Here is a 27,083-nt window from a genome sequence, read left to right on the forward strand (position 1 = left end):
GTCTTACATATTTGTTTAATATGTGCATTGAAGGACATGTCCTGGTCAAAAATGACTCCAAGGTTCCTCACAGCGTTACTGGAGGCCAAGGTAATGCCATCCAGAGTAAGAATCTGCTTAGATACCATATTCCTAAGATTTTCAGGGCCGAGTACAATAACCTCAGTTTGATCTGAATTAAGAAGCAGAAAGTTAGCAGCCATCCAGGTCTTTATGTCTTTAAGACATTCCTGCAGTTTAACTAATTGGTGTGTGTTATCTGGCTTCATGGACAGATAGAGCTGGGTGTCATCAGCATAGCAGTGAAAATTTATGCTATGTCTTCTAATAAATTAGAAATAATTAATTAAAATGGGATTATTTTATTTTTTAATTAATTATTGCCACATTTAAATAATTATTTAATGGTGTATTTAATTAATTCATTTTGGCACTGTTGACTCCTTCAGGTCTCACCATAAATTTATTTTATCTGTCAACCTCACCCATCAAACTCAGGGGGTGGGGCTGATCGAGTCAGAACCATTGCTTTGGCCTGGTGGCCATTGTTTTTAGAAGGCGTTACTGCACACCAACAACTGCCATGTGGAAGCTAACAGAACTGAACTTTGAAAAACCCTGTTTGTGTCTCACCAAATACCGTTTTAATATTTTTTTAGCCGAAAATGTAGCGGTTTAATCTTCAGATGTCTGGTCGGGTTGTCAAGATACAGCTTCTTTGCAAAAGTACTTCGATGACTTTGGAGATGTCTGCCCAGCCCAGTCTCACGGCAAAGCGTGGGACAGACCAGCTCGCCTTGCAAGCAATCGAGCTGTTATTACCGACAAAGCGCAGCCCCCGGTACACAGCTGTAACAACCCCCGCTGTACACTGACTTCATTTACTGAGGTTATATTTATCGAGTTTTTATTTCCTGATGTTCGTATGTGTCATACGTGTTCCAGTCGCCAATTCTGAATTATAAGTAACATTAAAAACACATTTAAGGAGGAGAGAGAGCAAAAAATTTCGATTAACATCTAATGTTTGGGTTGTAGACTTGTAGTTATTAATGCAGTATGGTCACAGCAGATACTGATAAACATGTATTATGAGGATGGATGATCAAGTTTCTCACTCTCTCCTTTAAATCTCAGTTTTTTCTTCTTCACAGTTTATCTGTTAATTTATTAATGAATAACACTGAAAGAGTTTCTGTTATATTTCCCCTTGAACATCAGCTTATTAGGGCGGCATTAGGAAATAGCCCCCCTCAAAAGAATGAATAAATGAATGATGATAATAATAAAATGTTTCAAAAGCAGAGCTCAGAGTGGTAGAATGGTCAAACATGGATCCACGGGTGGTTCAACTGCATTTGGTGACGTGACCAAAGCAAATCTTTCAAATAATCCCACCATCAACGGGATGTTGTCTCCTTTGCTACGGTTACTTTACTTGGTCACCGTGTGAATTTCTTTGAAATGAACCAAATTCTTTTATTTGTTGGTTGTTGCATATTTAACCTCTACAGTCAGGAAAGGAGGAGATGAGGCCTCAACAATGTTGGGTTGTAGCTGTGGTTCAGGTTAGAGTGAGTGTCCATGGAATAAATGTAAGTCAGTGAACTGGAAACATGACTGTGTTCAAACTTTGTTTTCCTTTTTATAATGAGTCTAATCAAAGGTGGACAGAAGTATCTCCACTGTGATTCTGTGTCACCATCAGAGCTTCTTGTTGTAATAGTAATTTTACAATGTATGTTGAAGGGATATTAAGGCAAGGCAAGGCAAGGCAAGGCAAGTTTATTTGTATAGCACAATTCAACAACAAGGTGATTCAAAGTGCTTTACAGAGACATTAGAAACAAGAACAAATAAAAAGCATGATTTAAAATTGAATAAAACAAGCAAATAAACTAACTAACTAGTTAACAAACAAACAAAAGAACAACAGTATATAAAATCAAAACAGATAAAATCAGAACAGTAGATAAAATCAGTAGTTAAATGTAAGTTTTGAAATTTAAGCTTAAAGTGTGGATTTGGTGCTTTATTCAAATGCAGTTGAGAACAGGTGAGTCTTCAACCTGGATTTAAATAAACTGAGTGTTTCAGCTGATCTGAGGCTTTCTGGGAGTTTGTTCCAGATATAAGGAGCATAAAAGCTGAATGCAGCTTCTCCGTGTCTGGTTCTGACTCTGGGAACTGATAAAAGACCGGATCCAGATGACCTGAGGGATCTGGATGGTTCATACTGGGTCAGGAGGTCATTGATTTATTTTGGTCCTAAACCATTCAGAGCTTTATAGGCCAGCATCAGAACTTTAAAGTCTATCCTCTGACGGACAGGCAGCCAGTGTAAGGACCTCAGAGCTGGACTGATGTTGTCCACTTTTTTGGTCTTAGTGAGGACTCGAGCAGCAGAGTTCTGAATGAGCTGTAGTTGTCTGACTGATTTTTTAGGTAGACCTGTAAAGATGCTGTTACAGTAATCAAGCCTACTAAAGATGAATGCATGGACTAGTTTTTCCAGGTCCTGTTGAGACATCAGATCTTTTATCCTTGATATATTCTTGAGGTGATAGTAAGCTGACTTTGTTATTGTCTTAATGTGTTTTTCTAAGTTTAGGTCTGCATCCATCACTACACCCAAATTTCTCGCCTGGTTTGTGGTTTTTAGATGTATAGATTGAAGTTCTCTGGTGACCTGTAATCGTTTTTCTTTGGCGCCAAAGACTATTACCTCAGTTTTGTTTTTGTTTAGCTGGAGAAAATTGTGGCACAACCAGTCATTGATTTCCTCAATGCATTTACCAAGAGCCTGTACAGGGCCTCGTTCTCCTGGTGACATTGTGATATATATTTGTGTGTCATCTGCATAGCTGTGATAGTTTATTTTGTTGTTGTTTATAATCTGTGCCAGTGGGAGCATGTAGATGTTAAACAGAAGGGGTCCCAAGATGGAACCTTGGGGAACTCCACATGTGATACTTGTCTGCTCAGATGTGAAGTTACCTATTGATACAAAGTATTTCCTGTTTTCTACGTATGTTTTGAACCAGTTTAGTACAGTTCCTGAAAGACCTGTCCAGTTCTCCAGTCGTTTGAGTAATATGTTGTGGTCAACTGTATCAAATGCTGCACTGAGATCCAGTAAAACTAGGACTGACATTTTTCCACTGTCTGTATTCAGACATATGTCATTAAACACTTTGGTCAGAGCAGTTTCAGTGCTGTGGTTCTGTCTAAAACCTGACTGGAAGGCATCGTAGCAATTATTCTGTTTTAAGAAGTAACTGAGCTGTTGAGAAACTGCTTTTTCAATGATCTTACTTAAAAACGGGAGATTTGAGATCGGCCTGTAGTTGTTCATTTGTGTCTTGTCAAGATTGTCCTTTTTCAGTATAGGTTTGATTACAGCAGTTTTTAGTGATTCTGGAAACACACCTGATAATAAAGAAAAGTTGACGATCTGTAACAGGTCTGACTCTAAAGTCTTTGAGACCTTTTTGAAAAAACTTGTTGGCAGGACATCTAAACAGCAGGAGGAGGAGTTCAGTTTACCTAAGATGTCCTCCAGGTCTTTGCTGTTAATAGGTTGAAACTGTTTCATGGTGTTTAAACAGTTTTTTGGTGGACACAGTACATATCCTGGATCTGCTGTTGATGTACCAATTGCTTGTCTAATTTTTTGGATTTTTTCAGTGAAGAATTTGGCAAAGTCATTGCAGGCCATGGTCGAATGAAGTTCAGCTGCCACTGACACAGGAGGGTTTGTTAGCCTGTCAACTGTAGAAAATAAGACCCGAGCATTATGGCTGTTTTTAGTGATGATGTCAGAGAAGTAGGACCTCCTTGCATTCCTCAGTTGTAAATTATAATTGTGAAGTTTCTCTTTATAAATGTCATAATGAACCTGGAGGTTTGTTTTTCTCCATCTGCGCTCAGCTTTCCTACACTCTCTTTTTTCATTTTTCACCAGTGTGGAGTTTCTCCATGGAGACTTTTTCCTTCCAGAGATAACCTTCACCTTAATGGGAGCAATAGTGTCCATTACATTTAACATGTTAGCATTGAAGCTATTGACGAGCTCATTGACTGACCCTCTGGGCAGGTCAGGTGTTAATGGGAAGACCTGGTTAAAAATTGCACTACTGTGTTCAGTTATACACCGTTTTGTGATCACTGTTGTTGATATATTTGTGTGGGCTGAGATTTTACTTTCAAAGAAAACACAGTAATGATCAGACAGGCCCACATCAGACACAGTAACCTTTGAAATGCTCAGGCCTTTGGAGATCAGTAGGTCAAGAGTGTGTCCTCTATTATGTGTGGCCTCTGTTACATGCTGAGTCAGCCCAAAGTTGCCCAGAGTGTTACTCAGGTCTTTAGTCCCTTTGTCCTGAGGGTTGTCCACATGAATGTTAAAATCCCCAGCAATAATTACACAGTCAAAATCAACACAGATCACAGACAGCAGTTCACTGAGGTCATTAAAAAAGTCTGTGCAGTATTTGGGAGGCCTGTAAACATTAAGAAACACAACTTTGGATGGGGCCTTCAGCTGTAAAGCCACATATTCAAAAGACTGAAAACTTCCAGGAGATAGCTGCTTACATTGAAATGATTCATTAAATAAGACAGCAACCCCTCCTCCTCTCCTGCTCGCCCTGACCTCACTGATAAAACTGTAGTTAGGAGGGGTCGTCTCGATGAGAACAGCTCCACTGTTACTTTGGTCCAACCAAGTTTCAGTTAAAAACATAAAATCAAGGCTGTGCTCAGTGATTAAATCATTAATTAAAAATGTTTTCCCAGCTAGAGATCTAATGTTTAATAAAGCCAACTTAAGTGTTTTAGAGGTATTACTTGTCCCCTCGTGTTTGGGAGCAGTCTGTGGCACACAAGGTATGTTTACTATGTTTAAAGATCTTTTAGAGTGCAGCTCTCTGTGTTTTGACCAGGCCACATGTCTCCTGTCACCTAAAAGTACAGAAATTTTAAAACCTTCTAGTAAACAGGGTCCCAGCTTCTCCTGGGAAAAGTCATCACTGCCATAATCCTCACAGCCCGGACCCTTCACACATCACACTGCGGAGACAGGGCATGAAGAGGAACTAAGGGGGGCGAGGCTGGGCAATGTGACTTCGATTGCTCTGTTGAGGGTGGGGCTCGATGGCGAACCTTTGGCCGCTCTGGTGGGGGGTTTATGGGGGACAAAAAGGGATTGGGACGGGGGGTAGATCTGAGCCCAGCATTGACCCGCTCCATCATCTCCTCAGTGAATTTCAGGTGTGGGGAGGAGGGAGAAAGGGAGGGGGAGGAGGGTGATGGCCTGTCAGGGGTTTGGGGGACTGGGGAAGGTCGTGGTCCCTTGTCCTGGTCGTTGGTGTTGTTGAGAGAGTTGGAGGCAAATAGGGACCCCTCTTCTTGCCTTAGATGTCTCTCCTTTCTGAGGCTCTTCCCGGGTGGGGGCAAATGGAGTTCCTCCTCAAGGTTTCTGCTGGGCTTTGTCTGTTCTTGGAGTACTGTTTGTTCCTCTTTATGAGATAACTCCTCGTTTATCTCAGCCTTGGCACCAAGCACAGATGGATGACGTATGGAATAAAACAAGTTGGAGGTGAACAGTTTCACCCCTGACTTGTTAAAATTAAATCCATTTGCTTTGAACAGATGCCTGCGTTCCCAAAAAATATTAAAGTTGTCGATAAAGTGCACTGAGTGGTCAGCACATGCTGATATAAGCCATTTATTCAGTGTAAACAACCTGCTGAATCTCTCGTCTCCTCCTCTGACCGGCGGTACAGGTCCACTGATGAATACAGCTGCATTCAGAGAGTTTACAGTATTTAATAATCCAGTAAAGTCCCGTTTCAGAACCTCCGACTGTTGTTTGGACACATCGTTTGACCCTGTATGCAGAACAATGTTTGTCACAGTTGGATATTCATCTGCAATTTGAAGAATTCTCTCCTTCAGGTTGTTGACCATATCGTTAGGAAAGCAGAGGACTTTAGTGTTCTTACCGCACATCCTTTGTACATCCTTTACGGCAGAGTCACCCACAATCAGAGTTTCAGGCCTAGCCTTTAGCTTTCCCTGTGGCCTTTCACTTTTCAACAGATTTTCAGACCTTATTTCGCTGCTTTTAGATGGATGGTTGTCCGATATAGATCCAGGGTCCTTTGATAGTGGAGCAAATCTGTTCTGCAGTTTCACATTCAGTTGTTTTGGAGGTTTGTTGTTAACCTTCCTATTCACGGTTGTCCAGTCCTGTTTCCTCCCGTATACAGGGGTAGAAGAGCTTCTCTGTCTCGTAGGAAGTGAAGGCCAGTCGGTTTCAGAGATTTCAGCTCGCTGTGCCCTGCCTGTGATACGTCCTCCCCCTTCCAGGAGACATGATTTATGTCTTTGTTTTGCACCAAGACAGTCTAAGGGGGGATTATCACTTGAGGATTTATAATAATGCACAGAGTCTACTTTCTTGGTCATGTTATCTGTGCTCCTTAGCTGTGTACTAGCTTGCTCATCGCCATTGTTTTGAATCAAAGGCAAGGTTGTTTCATTTCCACACAGTCCATTTACCTCCACGTTTACTTCTAAGCGATGAATTTTTGTCTCCAGTACTGCAATCTTCTGCAGGAGGCTGTGGTAGTCATCTGTGGAGAGGGAAGGCATCTTGTTGCTAGTTAGCCTAGCGGTTAGCACCTTTCCAGGCTATTGAGGCTGCTTGGTGCCCAGACGCTGTAATCAGGCTTCAGCTGTGTCTAGGCCACAGACACACGGAGCGCTGAGGATAAGGTAACCATAAAATGTTGCTGTTTCTGTTAAGAACACTCTAGTCCTAATGATCTACAAGTGTCCAGAAGTTATCGCAGGTAAGCTCACACGGAAAAAAGGGAAAAAAATCAGCATAAAAATCAATAAAAATCAATATAAGAAGCAAAGCATTCAAGAGCAAAGAGATGAAGCGTCCACACTCACAAAGGGGAGGAGCACTATATATTACTGCCCTCTGTTGGTGTGTTTGTGCATTACACTAAATAAAAAGGTGTTCGTTGAAAACATCAGGTTATGGGCCCAGAGGTCGCCAAGGGAAGCTGCTAAAACGTTTTCTTTTGGGAGTCATAAACAGAATTGTGGGATTCACAATGGAAGATAGACTGTTTATTGACAAGCTGAGCGGACCGGAGAATTGGGCAACGTGGAAATTTCAACTGGAGCACCTGTTGAAGGCAAAAGGACTGTGGGGTATGGTACCGGAGACGGAGCAGTTAGCCGCGGATGCTAATGCCCAAGCGCGAGCTGAATTTGAACGGAAGAAAGAAAAGGCATTTTCAGTGTTGGTACTGAATGTAAGTACACCCCAATTGTACTTGATAACAAACTGTAAGACCCCAAAAGAAGCATGGGATATGCTAAAAGCACAGTTTGAAAGAGATACTGTTGCTAACAAGCTATTTCTGAAGAAGAAGTACTTCCGGTGTGAAATGAAGGAAGGAGAACATCTCAATGGTCATTTAAAAAGGATGAAGGAACTTACTGATCAGCTAGGGGCAATAGGTTCTGTAATTGAAGAGGAAGATCAAATTGTCACCCTTCTAGGTAGTTTGCCACCCAGCTATGCAACTGTTGTTACTGCTTTGGAGACAAAGATGGATAGTCTGACACTACAGTTTGTTCAACAAGCCTTGATAAATGAGGAACAAAAGCGAGTGCTTACTGACAACACCACTGTGTCCAGTAGTGTACCAGCGATGTCATCTCAGAAATGAACAGATTGGATCAAAAACAGTGGGAGCAAACAGCTCCGACTCATGGAGATGTTACAAATGTGGGAAGGAAGGACATATCAAGCGTGATTGTCCAAGCATTAAAAAGAAATACAAGGCCCACAAGGCTAAAAGCGTGGTGTATAAGGACAAAGAGGACTCATATGAGGGAGCTTTTGTTGTAAATGAGTCATGTAAAAGTGATGCACAACAAGAAGAATTGATTCAGGAGTGTCAAAACACATGACATGGAATAAAGAAGCTCTACAAAAATACCAAGAGTTTTCAGAACCACAAACAGTGAAACTTGGTGATGGCAGAGTAGTTGAGGCTTTAGGTCTGGGTAACATAACAATGAAAATGTCATTCAGAGTTAGTGATGGAAAAGATGTCACAATGTATGATGTGCTGTATGTTCCCAAATTATCAATGAACCTTTTCTCAGTGGGAGCTGCTGCCAAGAAGGGAAACACAGTGAAGTTCAAAAGGACTCATTGCTACATAAGAGGAAAGAATGGAGCTCTCCATGGAATGGGAACACAAAGATCTGACGGATTGTATCAGCTGGTAATTGAGGGAAACTGCACAACCTGTCATGGAGCGTCAACTGCTTCAGTTCCAGCAAGTATGTGGCATCAGCGTCTAGGTCACACTACAGATCTGAAAAAAGTAAAAAACTTGGTGAAAGGAATTAGCCTTACAAATGAAGAGGAGGACATTTTTTGTGAAGCTTGTGTTGAAGGCAAATTATCAAGAAAACCTTGCAAATCAGTGGGAGAAATACGAACAAAACGCAAGTTGCAATTAGTGCATAGTGACGTTTGTGGTCCTTTTCAAACTGAGTCACTAGGAGGAAAAAAGTACTTTGTGACTTTCATTGATGACTACTCCAGATGTTGTAAAGTATATTTCATAAGAGAAAAAACGGAAGTCCTGAGCAAATTCAAAGAGTTTGAAAGAATCTTCTCAAATGAATGTGGACAGGGAGTAATAAGACTCAGAACTGACAATGGTGGGGAATACACATCTAAAGAGTTTCAAGAATATTTGAAAGCTCAAGGCATCCACCATGAAATGACTGTACCACACACACCACAGCAAAATGGTGTTGCAGAGAGAAAAAACAGAACTCTAGTGGAATCAGCTAGAAGCATGCTATCACATGCAAAGTTGCCAAACACATTCTGGGCAGAAGCTGTTGCTACTGCAACTTACATACAGAATAGGCTCCCAACATCTGCTTTAAAAAACGAAACACCCTATCAGAGATGGTATGAAAAAAAACCAGACATTAGCCATATGAAAGTATTTGGTTGTGTTGCTTATGCTCATGTTCCAGACACAGAGAGAAAGAAGCTGGACAAAAAGGCAGTGAAAGTTCGTTTCCTGGGATATGCAACCAATGCAAAAGGCTACCGACTGTGGGATGAGGAAAAAGGAAAAATACTGATTCGACGAGATGTGGTCTTCAATGAAACAGAGTTTAAATGTAAACAAAGTGAAAAAGATCTCAGTGTGGGGAATGAGGTGACACTACACACGGGTGAAAGACAAACAAGTACTGAGGAGACTGTCGCCAGTGAGGCTGCAAAAGGAGATCAGCGGATCAGAAGACCTCCAAAGAGATATGGATTTGAGGAGTTTGCTGATGCAGCTACAGTTGATCATTATGTCAACATCTGTTGTGTCACAGAACCAAATACACTAGAAGAGGCTATGTCAAGTCCAAATGCAAAGGAGTGGAAAGAAGCAGCTGATTTGGAATATGAGTCACTGCTAGAAAATGGCACATGGGATTTAGTGGATCTACCAAAGGATCGCAAAGCAGTTGGATCAAAGTGGGTCTTTAAAGTTAAGCATCACAGTGACGGACAAGTGGAAAGATACAAGTGCAGACTTGTTGCCAAAGGCTATTCACAGATTTATGGTGCAGACTATGATGAAACATTCTCTCCAGTTGTACGATTTGGTTCAATTCGTACATTGTTGTCATTTGCTGTGCAAAACAATCTAAATGTGCATCAAATGGATGTTGTGACTGCATTCTTGAATGGACACCTGGAAGAGGAAATCTACATGGAGCAGCCAGAGGGTTACATCAAACCTGGGCAGGAACATCTAGTGTGCAAACTAAACAAGTCAATATATGGACTGAAGCAGTCTCCACGTTGCTGGAGCAAAGCTTTTACAGAGTTCATGAAAAGTATTGGTTTTACACAGAGTACTTCAGATCAGTGTGTATTTGTTAGAACAGGTCAGGAGTTGGAAATATTGGCTGTGTATGTTGATGATCTGATTTTGATTACAGAATCAGCAGAGAGCATGAAGACCTTAAAGGACACTCTGAAGAAACACTACAAAATGAAGGACATGGGTGAGCTATCCTACATTCTGGGCATCTCAGTGGTCCAAGACAAGGACAAAAACCATGTTATGCTTCATCAGAGGCAGTATATTGAAAACATACTACAAAAGTATGGAATGGACAGTGCCAATCCAGTAGCAACTCCAGCTGACACAAATGTCAAATTAAGAAAGAGTGATGATGTCAGTCAACCTGTAAACCCAAGCATGTATCAGTCAATGGTTGGACGTTTATTGTATGCTGCCATGGCCACACGACCAGATATTGCACAAGCAGTGAGTGTGGTGTCAAGGTTCAATGCAAACCCAAACACTACGCACCTGACAGCTGTGAAAAGAATCCTGAGATATTTGAAAGGAACTCTAAATCTGGGGCTCAAATATCAAAGAACAGAAACAGGAACCTTGGTTGGGTATTCAGATGCTGATTGGGCAGGTGATCAGGACGATCGACGTTCTACAACTGGAAACATCTTTCTACTTGCAGGAGGTGCAGTCAGTTGGCTTAGCAAGAAACAAGCAACAGTTGCACTTTCAACTGCAGAGGCTGAGTATATTGCTTTGAGCCAAGCTGCACAAGAAGGAGTTTGGTTAAGACGACTACTAACTGAGCTTGGAATGGAAACCACAGCAACAGTGATCCTGGAGGACAATCAAGGAGCAATTGCAATCGCAAAAAATCCAGTCGATCATGCAAGAACAAAGCACATAGACATTCGTTACCACTACATTCGTGAATGTGTGCAAAATGGACAAATCCAGCTAAAGTACTGCTGTACAGAAAACATGAAAGCTGACATGTTAACCAAACCGCTGGCTAGACAAAAGTTTGAGTATCTCAGAGGGAAGATTGGACTGTGTTCAGTTTAAAAGGGTTATCATATGCTTAACATGCCTATACTATGCTTATGTTAAGATGGCGAGCATTTAACTGTAATGAAGAATAATAGTTTTGTCTAAGATGGACACAGTACATTTTTTGTGTGAGTTCAAAACAAAAGAGAAAATGTTTATTTTCTAGTAACACCGTGATATAGGTGCATAATGTTTTTTTTGAAAGAAATAAGCAATGGGTGTCAAGTAAGTGAACTCCATGGTAAAATTAAGTGGGAGTGTTGTAATAGTAATTTTACAATGTATGTTGAAGGGATATTACTGCCCTCTGTTGGTGTGTTTGTGCATTACACTAAATAAAAAGGTATTCGTTGAAAACATCACTTCTGCACAGTGTTTCTGGAGCAGATAACATTGCAGCATTATGGAGACATTATGGAGACAAAAAGAAAAGCGTCTGGATTTATTTAAGTTAAACTTAAAGAAATCCAGACGCTTTTCTTGGACTGTTGGTTTCAGTGTTGAGTCTCATTCACACACTCCCTCAGACTCTTCACACACACTGATTTGCTGACATAAACACACTCCTGTGTGCTTTCTTGGCTTCGCACACACACTGAGGACCATCTACAGACTGTGAGCTCCGTCCTCTTCGTCTTTGGAGCCGAACTCTGACAAAGTTAGGAACAAAACTTTCTCCAGCGTGTGAACTTTCCTCCTAGACTCAGTCTGAGCAGTCAGACCACATATTTCTAAAGCAGCACATGAAGGTGTGGCTCACACACACACACACGGGTGAAGGAAACAGCTGCAGTATTAAAAACTGCTTCACTGTCTACAAATATATGAACTGAATGTTTCTTTCAGGCTGTAAAAACCTTATTTATCCTCCATTACAGTCCTGCATTCAGAGCATTACTTCTGTTATATTAGTACATGTATTTTATTCTGATGAACACATGAAACTCCGAGCTGGATTGAATCCATTGGATCAGAGTCCAGGACTCAGACTAAACACACTGAATGTGTCCTGAGCTCGGCCGCTGTTCCACAGTAACTGCTGTCTGAGTCACTGTTACTGAGTTAGCTTAGCTAGCAGAGCAGCTAGCAGTTAGAGTATGAACTCTGTAAGCAGTCAGCTTGGTCCTGGACATGGTTACTGACATAAAGCTGCTCTCTGCAGCCATGTTTGACCTGCTGCTTTGTAGGACTACAGTAATGGAGGATTTGGAGGCTGAACTGGGCTCTGTGACACTTTTTGTAGTGAACTGATGAAAGCTGCGTCTCAGATGGATGTTAGTCCAACACATCAGACACGACCTCTGCAGCTCTCAGCTGATGTGCACATGAATGATTTGTGTTTCCTCTGCAGGTGAAGGTAGAAAGTGTGTGTGAGCTGATGTGAATTGAGCAGCATGGATCAGTGTGAGGACAGAGAGGAGGGAGTCCCTCCCTCTAAAAGCACTCTGTGTGGGGAACATGAGAGCCAGACCAAAGCTCAGAGGTGAGATGACCATCTCTAACTGTCCATGACTCTTCTCCATGTCACAGCTCAGCACTCACATCACTGCTCCATCATTATTCACAGGAACCAGCCTGGACCTCCACCCAGCTCTGTGTCCTTACAGAGTGACGCGTCTAAAAATGTCATCATTAAGTTTAAAGACTCTGCTGCAGAGAGGTGAGCTGTTAGTAACATGAACTCTCTGATTTAAATGATTTTGATGTTTCCTGGTTTCTAAAATGCATCTCTGTAGCAGAGCAGTGTCTCCAAGGACACACAGGCTCAGCTGTAACTGTCAGTTTATCTGGTTTTAAGACACATTTGGACTCAATTGTGGATCCCCCGAATGAACTTCCTGTTGCTTGCAGATGACAGGAACACAAAGTGTTTGTGCCACGTGATGCTGCAGGATTTGTTAACGTGTCCATGATGGTAACATCTCCTCGTCTAACTGCAAACACATGAGCGCTCCTAACGGCAGCTATCACAGCCACACAGGCAGACTGTGTCTCACTGTTGCATTCAGGGACATTTGTTTTCCTGTAAAAAGCTGAACTCTAATCTAAGAGGACTGTTACTGACAGGAAACAGCTGCATTATCTGCAGTCTGTGTGATCACAGCTGCTTCAATCACTTTATCAGAGAATTGATCATTGAATAAAACATGTTTGTGTCTGCAGAGGTCAGAGGTCACAGTCTGCAGGATCCAGCTGTCCATCTGTGAGGAGTGACTGGTCCAAAGATTACCCTCTACACTTCAGTGGTGAACCTGGACAAACGAGGTCAGAGAACTGTGATGACTCCTTTACATGTTTGTGTTTTCCTGGATAAATATGACCAAAGATTCATTAAAAAGATAAAAATCTTAGACTTTGTCCTGTAGCGCTGTGTGGCAGGCAGGATTGGACCCAAACACAACAGGATGAAGTCAAAGAGGCAGCTTTATTTCAGCTGTGAATATGCAAACAGCAGAAACAAGGAAACATAACTGTAGGTTTGCAGTGAATGAAGCCTCAGCTCGACGCTCCACTTTGTGCCTCTTTTCCTTCTCCAAACAGCCACATCAGGAGTCTTTGATGGAGTTTTAAAATATTTAATTACAAATGTCCAAAGATGGATACCTGAATCCACAATTATTAAAGCTAAAATAGTTCACAGGGTTTGGACCTTGTTAGGTGACGAGAGAACATCAAAGTGTTTTTTATCTTCAAACAGTATTTTTATCACTTCAGTTGCTCTCACAGCCCTGTTTGTTATTTTACCAGAGCTCTTATGTTTCACTCAGTGCTCCCACCAAACACCTTGGAGGAGACATTAGTGTGATTTAGATTTCATTGGTGCAAACACCAGTCACACAAGCTAACCCATGGAGGCAGCAGCAGGCTTTGTGTTTGGTAAAGTCTGCTGGCTTAAACTAAGAGAGTTTAGTTTGTTAGCACAAAGAGCTGTCAGCTAAAGCCCCGAATGCACTTTGAATACAGACGAACTGAGAAAAACACTTTAAATACAGCAAACAGTCAAACTGACAACATCTTGTTCTGCTGATCATCCACAGCAGTACATTTAGCATTCATGCTAGCAGCAGGCTATGACTGTCCACTGAGCACCAACACAGGTAGGAGTGAGCAGTGATGAAGCAGGACTGTGGGCAAGTTTGAGTTACAATCCTATTGGCTTCTCAGTTTCTCCAAAGAAAAGGGGAAAAATTCTTGGTGTTGTGAAGATGTGAGTTGGTCTTGTTGTCGTGGGGCTGGAAGGATGCTGGCAGTGAGAGGCTTTTCATACAGTGTTCAGTAACAGAATGAGAAGAAAGCCACTGCACATGAAACAAGGTGCTCGTAGTGTTTGTTTACTGTGTTTGTGCCACAATGTCAGATCAGTTGTAGATTCACATGCAGACTTGTCCAGTGAGACCAATGCAAGTACTGCAGTACAGAGCAAAGACTAAGCAAGCCAGGAGAGCTCTCCAACTTTCTGAAAGTATCAGGATATTTGAGTGATAAGAAAAAGTGGATCATGCAACAATGTCGCTCAGCACACAAAACAATCAAAGCAGAATAAACATAATGTTTTAGATCAAACACTTACAGGGACCTGAAGAGAGAGAACCAACAAAATGTCATGGCTAACAGAGGAACTCAAGCACAGACTGAGTTCTGACAAACAAAAAGGTGACAGGTTATTCACCAAAGGGGTGAACCACAGTGCTCTATATATGTACAGTGAGTTGGGGAGGGGGTCCAGGGCTCCAGGGAAAAGAGGGAAGGGAGTCCACACTCACTCCTCTTCAGTCACTCTTGTCCTGCTCTCCACTCACACAGCCACACACGGGAGTCACAGGTAAGCGTCTGTAACCAGGGCCCTATTTCAGGAAGCCGGTTTAGGGCAAACTCTGAGTAAGTATACCCTGAGTTAACGAAAACTCTGGGTTTTCGGTTTCACAAAGCGAGTTTAGATTAATCCTGAGTGAGTTACTATGACGACACACTCCGTGAAGCTAACCTGTCCCCTAGCAGGTTTACTTCAACTAACCCTGACGTTCTCTGCCTCTGTGTCGGAAACCTGACTGTAGGAAGTGTCAGACATGGCGTGCCCCTTCCTTGAAGAGCCAGTAGATGTTGAAGCCCAAATTCTCTGCAGAGCTCTCCGCCGGGAGAGAGTGATTAGAGCGCGTGTGGACATTTTATCATTTCCTGATGATTTCCTGTGTGAACGTTACCGTTTTTCAGCACAATCTATAATTCATTTGAATAACATTCTCAGGCCTAATATTGCTCATAAGACACATCGTGGATATTCTCTCAGTTCTGTACATATTATTTGTATTGCACTTCGGTTTTTTGCAAACGGGAGCTTTCTGTATAATATTGGTGACGCTGAGCACGTTTCCAAGGCTACCGTCTGTCGGGCAGTCAGGAATGTTACAGTTGCACTGAAACGTCTCCTGTACTCGTTTGTGGTGTTCCCCGGTCATAGACCCACAAGATTCATCAAAGAGGGATTCCACAAAATTGCAGGTATCAGGATGAACAAAACTTAATTCATGATGTGGTGATACTTGAACTACTACTTAAATTTTACATTTATTTTCAGGGTTCCCAGGTGTGATTGGCTGTATAGATGGCACTCACATTCCAATCATTGCTCCTTCAGTAAATGAAGGAGACTATGTGAACAGGAAGTCTTTCCACAGCATTAATGTACAGGTACATAGTTCCCTGTAGCATTTCAAACTAACAAATTATTTCATTATAGTAATGGATGCTAATTTGTGTTCTCTGCACTGTGAAGATCATATGTGATGCTGCCAACATTATCACAAATGTGGAAGCCAAAAGTGGCTAGGCTCTGTGAGTGGTGGTGGTGGAGGACCCCCACCTGTTTTTCGGGCCTCCGCTTTTTTTCTAGTGGCCATAACGGGTCACATTTGAGCATACAGAGTAAGCAAATATGTACTTGTAATGTGCTCAGATAATTTTCTTTGCTTACAGAAAGAAAAGTAATGTAGCCTCTAACCGCAATTGATTTACATGGGACAAACAGACCAAGCACTATGGCTCATAATACAATTACACCTTACCTGTTTGGACTATATTTTTATATTTCATTTTTACTTGCTGCCAGGAACGTTTGGGGCCTGTTGGGTTGCACCTGCGCTCACATCACATCACAAAATAAAATGTATAAAATAAAAAATAAAATATAATAAATAACGTGTTAAATGGGTGGAAATCCCTAGATCAATGTTTAAATTAACACTCACGTATTGACTCTGTCGGCTATGTTTTGCCATGCATGCGCCCTTTCTTTGGCAGCTGAGGCTGTGTTACTTTTTTTCTGCAAAATTTGCATGTTATGGGCATATGCTGCCATCAGAATTTCGGCCTCAAGCGCTGTAAAATACATTGGCCGCGCCTTCTTTCCCTCCGTCTCCATGGTGACTCGCTTAATCTGTGCTCCACTAATCAGGGCTTTATGTATCCTCGTGTGCGCGCTTAACTTGGGGTTAAAGCAACTCCGCGTTGATTGAACTACTTGTTATCAGCCTTTCTGAAACCGAATATTCCGAGTTGGACAGTTCGGGGTTACTCAACCCTGAGTATCGTTTTTCACTCCGAGTTTTCTAAACCAGCTTCCTGAAATAGAGCCCAGGGCCCTGAAAATAAATGTAAAATTTAAGTAGTAGTCCAAGTATCACCACATCATAAATTAAGTTTTGGTCATCCTGATACCTGCAATTTTGTGGCATCCCTCTTTGATAAATCTTGTGGGTCTGTGACCGGGGAACACCACAAACGAGTACAGGAGATGTTTCAGTGCAACTGTAACATTCCTGACTGCCCGACAGACGGTAGCCTTGGAAACGTGCTCAGCGTCACCAATATTATACAGAAAGCTCCCGTTTGCAAAAAACCGAAGTGCAATACAAATAATATGTAATGAACTGAGAGCATGTCCGCGATGTGTCACATGCGTAATATATGGCCTGAGGATGTTATTCAAATAAATTATAGATTGTGCTGAGAAACGGTAACGTTCGCACAGAAAATCATCAGGAAATGATATAATGTCCAAACGCGCTCTAATCACTCTCTCCCGGCGGAGAGCTCTGCAGAGAATTTGGGCTTCAACATCTACTGGCTCTTCAAGGAAGGGGCACGCCATGTCCGACACTTCCTACTGTCAGGTTTCCAACAAAGGGGCGGAGACAGTCAGGGTGAGTTGAAGTACACCTGCTAGGGGGCAGGTTAGCTTCACGGAGTGTGTCGTCATAGTGACTCACTGAGGCTTCATCTGAACTCGCTTTGTGAAACCGAAAACCCAGAGTTTTCGTTAACTCAGGGTATACTTACTCAGTTTTTCCACTAAACCAGCTTCCTGAAACAGGGCCCAGGTCCGGGGAAATATTTACTCAAAGTATACACAAAGTTAACCCAGCTGGTGAATTTAGAGAGAGATTTCTTAGCAAAGAACTGAGATCATGAACACAGGAGGGTCAATGTCCCAGCGACAAACTGCTCCATGCCGCAGCGTTAAATGGTTACCGGTAAGCCCAGGTGAATCAGCAACAGGTGGTGTAATCATCATAGCTGGGTGGACCAAGAGCGAGAGGCCATTACAAGCTCCACCCAGGCAGGCAAAACCATAGCAGGAGAGAGCAAAACATAAAACCTGAAAAGCCATCATGAGCCAGCCAGAGAGACACAGAGTTTATACTAGAAGAGAAACCTGCTCATCTTCATCATGTTTGTTTAAATAGAGAAAATCAGAAGTCTCTGTGTGTCAGACCACGGCTCTACACGGACACTTCTAAGCTGCTTCAGAGTGAACTGACCCAGATAATCTGCACACAGCGGCTGTAAAACAGTGAAAGTCATAACTGTCTCTCTGATGGAAAGCTTTTATTGTGAAGTCAGGAAGTCTGCAGGAAGTGTTGAGTTTGTATTCATCACTCAGTGTTTAATGAGACAGGCAGACAGGAAGAGCAGCTCATTAGTGTTGATGAAATCAAAGGAACTGTGAGGAACTGCAGTTTGGTCACATCTGGATGTTTTTCACTGACAGTAAATGTTTTAGTGATGAAGAAATGTGTTCACAGAGAGAGGAAGAGGAGTGGTGTTTGTGAGGAGGAGCAGCTGTCCTGCTGTGCTTTGTGTCAGGACGTCCTGAAGGATCCAGTCTCTACCAGCTGTGGACACTGGTTCTGCAGACAGTGCATCTCCTCATACTGGGACCAGTCTGCTTCATCAGGAGACTCCTCCTGTCCCCAGTGTGGAGAAAGATCCAGAAGCAGAGCTGGACTGCAGACAGCCAGTCAGAGCAGCTTTGTACAAAGTAAGACTGAACATCTGTCTGCTGATGGACTCATTTCTGAAAACTGGACTTCTTGTGTTGTTCAGACATTGAAGAGTTTTCTTTCTCTTTAGTCTCATTGTTTTTCTTTCTTTCAGCAGATGTTGGTCTGCAGGAGGTTTTAGATGAACATAAGATCAGTCTGAGGAGGAGATGTGAACATGTGACTGAAGGAAGTGATGAAACAGGAAGTAGAACCCTCCTCAACACCATCTACACCGAGCTCTACATCACAGAGGGACAGAGTGAAGAGGTTCATACCCAACATGAGGTGAGGCAGCTGGAGACAGCTTCCAAGATGGACGCCCTCCATGACGCTCCAATCAGGTGCCAGGACATCTTTAAAGCCTTACCTGACCAACAGAGACCCATCAGAGTGGTTCTGACCAACGGCGTGGCTGGTGTTGGAAAAACCTTCTCAGTGCAGAAGTTCACTCTGGACTGGGCAGAGGGCTTGGAGAACCAACATGTCAGTGTGGTGGTTCTGCTTTCATTCAGGGAGCTGAACCTGATCAGAGATGAGCAGTACAGTCTTCTGGAGCTGCTCCATGTTTTCCATCCAACATTACAGAAGGTCACAGCAGAGAAGCTGGCTGTCTCTCAGCTTTTGTTCATCTTTGACGGCGTGGATGAAAGCAGACTTTCATTGGATTTCACCAACAGGAAGCTGCTGTCTGATGTCACACAGAAGTCATCAGTCAGCCAGCTGCTGACAAACCTCATCCAGGGGAATCTGCTTCCCTCGGCTCTCGTCTGGATAACTTCCCGACCCGCAGCAGCCAATCAGATCCCTCCTACGTGTGTTGACAGGCTAACAGAAGTACGAGGCTTCACTGACGCCCAGAAGGAGGAGTACTTCAGGAGGAGATTCAGTGATGAAGAGCTGTCCAGCAGAATCATCTCCCACATGAAGACATCCAGGAGCCTCCACATCATGTGTAGTATCCCAGTCTTCTGCTGGATCACTGCTACAGTTCTGGAGCACATGTTGACTACAGAGCAGAGAGGAGAGCTGCCCAAGACCCTGACTGACATGTACTCACACTTCCTGCTGGTTCAGACAAAGAGGAAGAAGAACAAGTACCATGAGGGACGTGAGACGAGTCCACAGGAGCTGACGGAGGCTGACAGGGAAGTTCTTCTGAAGCTGGGGAGGCTGGCATTTGAACATCTGGAGAAAGGAAACATCATGTTCTACCAAGAAGACCTGGAGCAGTGTGGTCTGGATGTGACAGAGGCCTCGGTGTACTCAGGAGTTTGTACAGAGATCTTCAAAAGAGAGTGTGTGATCTTCCAGAAACCAGTCTACTGCTTTGTTCATCTGAGCATTCAGGAGTTTCTGGCTGCAGTCTACATGTTCCAATGTCACACCAACAGGAAGACAGAGGTGCTGAAGAACTTCTTTGGGAAAAAATATAAAGAGTCCTCTCTGGATGATTTCCTTAAACGAGTCATGGAGAAATCCCTCCAGAGTAAAAATGGCCACCTGGACCTGTTTGTTCGCTTCCTTCATGGCCTCTGTCTGGAGTCCAACCAGAGACTCTTAGTAGGTCTGCTGGGTCAGAAAGAGATCAGTCCAGGAACAATCCAGAGAGTCATCAACAACCTGAAGGAGATGAACAGTTATGGAATCTCTCCTGACAGATGCATCAACATCTTCCACTGTCTGATGGAGATGAACGACCTCTCATTATTTCAGGAGATCCAAGAGTTCCTGAAGTCAGAGAAGGAACTCTCTGAGATCCAGTGCTCAGCTCTGGCCTTCATGCTGCAGATGTCAGAGGAGGTTCTGGATGAGTTGGACCTGCAGAAGTACAACACATCAGTGCTGGGACGAAAGAGACTGATTCCAGCTGTGAGGAACTGCAGAAAGGCTCGGTGAGTCCAGATGTGATCATTAACATCATTGATCAGTGTAGGTTAGTAGTTTAATGTTGAAAATAAAATCAGATTGTAAGCACAAAGTGTTTGTGTCCGTACGCTGCAACCTTCCACACCATTCCTTTATTGTACAGACTCAGCAGCAGCTCCATGGATCCCAAATCCAAGAGTGGAGAACAGATTTGAAGTGTGTCACATCCATGCAGTCACAGCTGTTTCCACCATGTTTCCACTGATATTAATCCTGTTCAATGACACGTTTCATATCAGTGAATATGTTCTTTAGGATGTCCACTGACATGTTTAAGTGTCCTGCTGGAAATCACTCAAATCATCCATGAAAAATCCTTTTAGTGTTTCTAACTTCACCCTCTGTCCTCTCTCTCTCTCCATCCTCCTCACTGCTTCTTTCACTGATAATCACACAAACATCGTATTCAGCTACAAAATAACACAATAATATCATCTGATGATCATTATTATAAGAGCAGGATCCATATTTGATATCAGAGTAACACACTGCTTGGTTATGTGCAGTCATCATCAGTGACTGTGGGTCAAACAGAAGCTCTCTGATTGGTTGCTGACCTTGGTCACCTGTCCACTCTCACCTGTTTGTGTTTGCTCTCTCTTTGCTGTCTCCATCCTCTCTCTCCTTTCTCTCCCTCTCTGTCTTTGTACATCACTCAGGTCCAATGGAAACAGTGACATTTACAAACCAATCAAAGACAAACTGATCCATGTCAGGTTATAACAATATTCAAAGTGAATACAGGCTGCTGCTGGACACAGACAGGTAACATCATTTTGACTTGCTGTCACCTGGATCTGGACTCATAAACACTGAAGCCCTGAACAGGAATACAAATCATTTTCTGCCAACTAGTGACACACCAGCAGATAATGGCTCAGAAAGCTAAAATGAGCCAATCATTTCTGTGTTTAGTTCCCCTGAAATCAGATCTGATATCAGCAGCTCTGAGTTCATTCATCATTATTGTCCAGTAATGAGATTTCTGCTCCTTTTGGTAACAGTCAGCAGGTTTTTCCTGCGTGTGGACGTGAACAGTCGTACCTGACAGCAGGTAGCAAACAGAGATCATCTTTCCAGCTGGAACTCTTCACTGAGCTGAACTCATTCAAAATGTTCTGGAGTCAAAACAGGAAACAGTCCAAATGTGTGTCTTCACTCTGACTCTGGATCAGATCTCAGTGACAGGCTGTGGACTTTATGGAAGCCTAAATGTGACACCATCTTCCTCCTTCATCTGCAGATTAAAGCCAAACAAAGATTCTCATTAAAAGTCTGCAGGTCTGAGAGAGACTCAATCGTTGTGTCATGTCAAACACAGTAAGAGGAGCTGAAGCACAGATGTGAAGAGCAGATTCATCACATTATGACCTCACTCTGTTTTGTCTTCATATACATTCAGTCTGTGTTTATAATGCAGATTTTCTGCTTTTATAATAACACATTTTATATTTTCTATCATCACAGACTGACTCACTGTCAACTGTCAGAGACTCACTGTGAAGTTGTGGCCTCAGCTCTGAAGTCCAACCCCTCCCATCTGACAGAGCTGGACATGAGTTGGAAACACCTGCAGAATTCAGGGATGAAGTTTCTGTGTGCTGGACTGGAGAGTCCAAACTGTCGACTGGAGACTCTGAGGTGAGTTCACTGACTGCAGCTGTTGTTGTTTTTCTATATTTCAGGTCTTTAATGGATGTTTGAAACTTTCTTCAGTTCCTAAATGTTCAGGATGTGTCTGAAGACAAATGTGAAGAAGTTTGAGTGCTTTCAGAAATGTTGTCTTTCCAAACGACTGAACAACAGTTTTTCCTTTTGGCTCCAAACAGAAGTGACAGACTTGAGCAGGGTTCATTTAAAGGCTGACAGAAGTGGAGTGGTGACGGGGAGATGTTTGACAGGACAGTGTTTCAGCCTCCACAGGTTCATGTTGTGCTCCATCAGTCAGTGAAGATGAAGTCAGTGCTGATGAGGCTGTAGAGTGTGTGAGGGATGTGAATGAGGATGATGAAGATCTGATGATAGCAGATAAAAACAGGCTGCAGAGACTTTGAGCCATACAGGGCACACCATGTGTGTACAGAACAGCTGAAATCATTATGGAGGCCTCACTGGAATATGGAAGCATCACAGTACAGCTTCAGTGAAGCATTAAAGTCTCTGATATGAGATGAGAAATGAAGCAGCCAGAGCTTTTTCATGAGTGGAGATCCACTGTGACTGTGAGCTGCTGCTACAGCCTCCAGATTAGCCAGCAGCTCATCCTGCTCAACATTTTCTCACCAACTTTAATGGAAGTGTGATGTTTTCAGCTGGAGTGATGGTCAGGGTGGCCTCCCTCTGCTCTCCTTCTCCTCTTCCTCTTTCATTTGTAAAGCCACTTCTGCTGCTTTCATTCATTTGGAAGTCCTGTAGCTGAGTTTGGGAGAGACTAACAGCCTCGGCAGCAGAGGGGAGAAAGGCTGTAACACCACCACTTTACTCTGTTCTACCTGTCACATCATATTATCAGGAAACAAATATGCTCATGTTTTTACTATGTTTGTCTTGAAAATGTAAGAAGATCACATGGTGCTTTTTATTATTGTGTTGGTTTGTTTCCTGTCTCTTGGATGGAGCCAGCTGTGCGTTGCCCCTGGGACTGTGGTCAGAGTGTGTGCTGGATAATCCGGCCCAGGATGAGGCCAAACTGACATGGGATGAAATGTCTGTCACATAATTGAGCTTAGTCTAGTTTCATTTCTGCACAATTTAAAAACAACCAAAACTTTGTTCTGTCTTTTCTATGTTATACTGTAGACACTTTCTTTTTTTTTTTTTTTTTTTTTTTTTTTTTTTTAAATGACATCAGAAACAGCAGTATGCGACATTACGTGATGACAGAGCTTCAGTTCATCCTTTGTCATTTTTTTTTTTTTTTTTTTTTTTTAATAAATAGGACAGGGGGAATGAATGAGAGAAAGAGGGGGAGAGAAAGAAAGAAAACCAAAGGGGAGAAGAGACGGTGAGAAGGGGGGGGAAGAGAGAGAGAAAAAAAAAGAACTCCTGGGTCACCTGTATGGAGAAAAAAAAAAAAAAACAAACAAAAAAAACAAACAGAGGAGACAGCAAACAACAAAGAGCAACATAATAATAGAGAAAACAAAGCACCATCACAATAAACTAGCTAGTCATAGATATCAATATTTACTAAATAATAAACGATATTGTGCAGCACGCAAGATAGACAGCGCACAGTGTGCTTTGAGGCAGCAGCCAAGAAAGCTTTAGTCCGCGTCTGTGAATACCCATGTGTGCATACCTGTGTGGATCAGCATGCTTGCATTCCAAAGGCTTCTCCATGTAATGATCTGCTAGGGAGTGTGGGGGGGCCACAGCCCCGTCCTCCAGGGTGTGAAGCGGGTATGGAGGAGATCAAAACTCCAGACATCCAGAGGCCCCCAGAACACAAGAGACCATGGAAGACCAACAGAGGGGCAGCCGCGCCACTGTTCCAGTAAGAGCTGAGGAGAGTCCCAAATGAGGGCTCGCCCAGCAGCCGCGGAGCAGAAGTCAGGGGGAGTTGCAGTGACGCGCCCGTGAGCTCCGCCGGCCCCCAGCTGCGCCAGAGTGACCGAGCCCCAGGCCGAGAGGCCGGGGGCACCCCACCTCCAAAGGGGCCCGAGCGAGCCCCAGGCCCCAGGCCCCGACAAGCGGCCGCCAAGGAGTGAGCCGGTGTGTACCCGGACACCCACCCCCAGACACAAAGAACCACCAACACACCGACACCTGTTATACTGTAGACTTTCTTTGATACTGTGTCCAAAAGGAGCAGCTTTTACTTTGAAGGGGAGGCGTCTCTGTTTCCTCTTCAGGTTGGATGATGGAAGCAAATGAGTGTGTGATGTTCTTTCAGTGTTGCACTTTGTAGACGCTCCCTGAGCACTGGTCTCACAGCCAGCTGCACATAGAGACCAGTGTTGTTAGTCCAGGTCAGAAGATGACTTGTTGGAATGAAAATGAGCTTGTAGTTTGTCTGCTTTAATAATGTGACTGGAAAAAGGTGTTGGACTTCAAATATGTCCATTTCTTTCACACTTCACCTTTAAAAGTGAAGCCTTGTGGTTCCTGGAAGGAAAAACACGACTTTTTCAAGTCTTTGTCCTGTTTTTATGATAAATGTACGACTTTAATGTGAAACATTCAGAGTTTTTTCTCTTGTTGTGTTTGTTTGAAGCTGCTTCCTGTTGGCTTCAGCTGTTTGGAGTTTCCATTTTCTAAACTTCTACATTCTGAAGCTTCTTCAGCTCTGAACAGATGATGAAACACTGAATGATTTCAAGCTCACAATTTGTCTAATAAACTTACATCATTCTTTATACAGATTGATGGACTGTGGTTTGTCAGAGATCAGCTGTGATTATCTGGCAGCAGCACTGAAGTCCAACCCCTCCCATCTGAGACAGCTGAACCTGAGCTGCAACAACAAGCTGCAGGATTCAGGAGTGAAGCATCTGTGTGGTTTTCTGGAGAGTCCAGGATGTGGACTTGAAACTCTGAGGTCAGTCAGCATGTTTTAGTTGTGCTGAGATGAATATGATGTGAAAGTTGTGCTGACACTAAACTGCAGACATCAGGCTGATATTATACTGATCCACACTGGGGATCTTCATGGTAAAGTCTGTTTTCTTCTTCTCTGGTTTAGTCCATTGACTGCAGCAGAACAATGTTCACATTTCAAACCTTCAAAGAAGAAGAAAAATCCTCCACTGGATAATTCACTGTGAAACTCTCAAACTCTTCATTCCACCTTAAAGTCTGTCTGACACTGAAATCCAAAGCAACATTTGCGTTTGCTTTACAGACAGCAGTCCAACACAAACATACACACATCATCCAAAACACAGTCCAACATCCAAATCTCCTCCACTGCCAGCATGAATGATGGGAAAGAGAAGGAGGAACACTCTGACCTTCATCTATGAATCATTTTTGCTAACTGTTTATTCAGCTTAGGCTCACAGGGCTGCAGCCTGTGCCCTAGCTGTCATAGGGCAAGAGGCGTGGTCCACCTGCACAGGTGAGCAGTCCATCACAGGGCCAGCAGAGAGAGACAGAGAAGCACTCTCTCACATCCACACCTACAGCCAATTTAGAAGCACCAATGAACCTAAGCAGCATTTCATTGGACTGTGGGAGAACATCCAACCTCCACAGAAAGGCCAACAAGCTTCAACCTACAACCTTCTTGCTTTAAGGCACTAGTGCGAACCACTTTTCCCCATTTCAGCCCAAATCCTGCATCTTCCTGTTTCTGACTCCAGGCCAGCTCCACTAACACTTTCTCATCAGACACTGCCACCTAGTGGAGGAAGTCTTAGTTTCATTTGAAGCTTCAGATGACAGTTAGTTCCTTTACAAAGAGGTGGAGGTGGTGGGGCCACAGCAACATCATCACTGAGTGCCATAGGACACTTAACCTTTGTTTCCATATGCTGGGAACTTCCTGTTGTTCCAAGGAGGACTGGAAAATGTGTGAAAATCTCCCAGTCAGTTCCTCACAGCACACTTCAATCATTTCCCTCCCACAGCATCAGGACCAGGGCTTTTTCTCTCTTTGCTCCCACTAAGAGATTTCCACACAAACACCTCATCTGTGGGACTCTCAGAGCTACCAGCCCTTTGCTACAATCACAAAGCTCTTCATTGAAATCAATGATATCAAAGCTGGAATCAAATGAGTCCAAGTCTTCTGCTGATTCAGCATCACATTCATCTTTGCTCCTTGTCCTCCATCCCCACCATGGACTTCATTCCTTTCCAAGCCAGCCTTGAGTGTCCTTTATTCAGCTCATCCTCTGCTTTACTTTTACACCTGATTTTAGCTGCTTTATTTCTCTTTCAACAAGTTTCTGTGCCTCAATCTTTTTCTTCTCTCCCTCATAACAAGACAGCTTCTTCTGCCTGAGAACATGTTGGAGTGATTTACTAATCCAGGGCTGCTTATTGGGGAAAATACTTCCTGTTTTCAAAGTAATCCCCATTTTTCCCAGAAAGAAATGTAAGTAGAAATCGATGATCTATGTGAGAGCATGAGCCTTTAAAAAGTCCCAGTGGGTGCAGTCAATGCAGTCCCTCAGTCCCAGTATAGAGTCTTTGGTCCAGACTGGAACAACTGTGTGCCCAGTTTGAGCTCTCTTCAGTGCTGTGACCTGACAGACCCAGAGGGGCCATCACATCACATTTAGAAGCTCCCCTAATGGAGCCACAACACATGTCCAATACTTAGTCTGTCTTGTTGGACCAACTGGAAGAAATGATTCAAGGACTTAGTCACAGAACAGAGATTCAAATCTCTAAAATCCAACTGGCTGCATCAGGACATATAGTCTGAAACTCTGCACAGTTTCCTGTTTGAAGCTGCTTCCTGTTGGCTTCAGCTGTTTGGAGTTTCCATTTTCTAAACTTCTACATTCTGAACCTTCTTCAGCTCTGAACAGATGATGAAACACTGAATGATTTCAAGCTCACACTTTGTCTAATAAACTTACATCCTTCATTCTTTATACAGATTGAGGCTCTGTGGTTTGTCAAAGATCAGCTGTGATTATCTGGCAGCAGCACTGAAGTCCAACCCCTCCCATCTGAGAGAGCTGGACCTGTACGGAAACAACCTGAAGGATTCAGATGTGAAGCAGCTGTCTGATCTTCAGCAGAGTCCAGACTACAGACTGGAGACTCTGAGGTCAGTAGAGTGATGGAGTGAGTGGGTGGTGCTGTCAGCAGTATTGTACTAAACACAGTCAGTATGAAACAAAGATCCAGTGTTTCCTGTAAAGCTGCAGCTTCTCAGTGAAGCTGTGAGAGGAGAATGGTGACAGGC

General features: G+C 43.1%; 1 pseudogene; it reads left to right on the plus strand.

Moving 5' to 3' along the window:
• Window positions 1-24,833, plus strand: part of LOC146634428 (protein NLRC3-like) — a 33,502-nt pseudogene extending 8,669 nt beyond the window's left edge.
• The last annotated feature ends 2,250 nt before the right edge of the window (window positions 24,834-27,083 follow it).

Source organism: Diplotaxodon limnothrissa, linkage group LG3 (assembly GCF_057381915.1).
Source record: "Diplotaxodon limnothrissa isolate DT_005_m linkage group LG3, D_limnothrissa_male_GT1.1, whole genome shotgun sequence".
NCBI lineage: Eukaryota > Metazoa > Chordata > Actinopteri > Cichliformes > Cichlidae > Diplotaxodon > Diplotaxodon limnothrissa.